Consider the following 1,481-nt stretch of genomic DNA (forward strand, 5'->3'; position numbering starts at 1 on the left):
GATTACAGGCATGAGCCACCGCGCCCGGCCGGGGAATTTTATTTTCTTTATGGTTTTCTATATTTTCTTGTTTTATGAGCATTCTTACTTTTATAATAGAAAGCTATTAAAATTTTGAAAAGTAAAATGAAGTTAGCAATTTACATTAGAGTTCTTTATAGTTGAAGTTTAGCAGCCCTTCTAGAGAGGACACTGATATTTAAACATAGGACTAAGTCTACTTTTGCACTATCCTTCTATGCTAACCTGGCCTTGCCAAAGTGAAAAAAAGAAAGGAGGATATCAAGCCCAATCGAGAAATCTTTGAACACTAGCCCTGGAACATCAAAGGCTAGATGTCTTTTTATAAAATGAAGTGTTAACAGCTGCCCTAGAATCCAAGTGGAAAATAGCCTAAGACAGCCTGCAACTTGCTATAAAATTGAGTTTCACAAAGGGAGCATGAGCGTAATCCCTCTGGCTTTGCCACATCAAAATGTAGGCTTGATTAAGAGTTCATTAAACTATTGTTAATGAGAGAAAAACCAAAAATAGTATAAATGTTCCACAATATAAGATTAAATAACTTAAAGCCACAAAATGGAATATGTACCTATTACATGATGATATAGAAAAAATTCTAACAACATGGGGAAGTGGTCATAAATTATTATGAAAGGAAAAATATAAGTTATAAAATTATGTATATGATTCCATGATTAAACAAATACATACCTGTATATGTGTTATATGAAAGTGTGTATGTGTGTATATATTTAAAAACCAGAAGAATATAGCCAATGTTAACAGCAATTATCTCTGGATTGGGGCATTACAGATGATCTTCTTATATTTGCCTATTTGTATTTTCAAAAATATCTACAATAAATATGTATTGAGTGCTTTTCTCAGTTAAGCAGGGGAAACTCAAATGATAAAAAATAAAAGAACAGATGCCCAACCTCACTCTCAATCACTGAAATGTACATTAAAACAAAACACTACTTTACACCCATTAGATTAGCAAGTCTAAACCGATGGATAAGACCAAATATTGGTGAGTATTTAAGGAAACCGGAACCCTAATACGCTGCTGGTGGGAGCATAAACCGGTTAGTCATTCTAGAAAACAATCTGGTAATATTTAATGAAATTAAGTACATGTATGTACCACAAGTCAGCAATTCCTTTCCTCAACATATATTACAGAGAAACCTTTGTACAAGTTGACAGGGGATGTATAAGAATGTTCATAGCAGTACTATTTGTGTTAGCAGTTTTCAAGGCACACCCAAGTATCTATTATTAGAGAAATGCGTAAGTAAAATGTGGAAATGTAAATACAATGGATCATTCTACAATAGTCAGTTGTAAACTAGATATACAAATACAGTATGTTTAAATCTTGGACAGTGTTGATCAAAAAAGAATAACTGAGATTCAGAGCACAATACCACTATACAGATTAAAAACACATATACAGGCCGGGCGCGGTGGCTCAC

Source organism: Propithecus coquereli, unplaced genomic scaffold (assembly GCF_000956105.1).
Source record: "Propithecus coquereli isolate 6110/MARCELLA unplaced genomic scaffold, Pcoq_1.0 Scaffold5, whole genome shotgun sequence".
In the NCBI taxonomy this organism is placed as follows: Eukaryota; Metazoa; Chordata; class Mammalia; order Primates; family Indriidae; genus Propithecus; species Propithecus coquereli.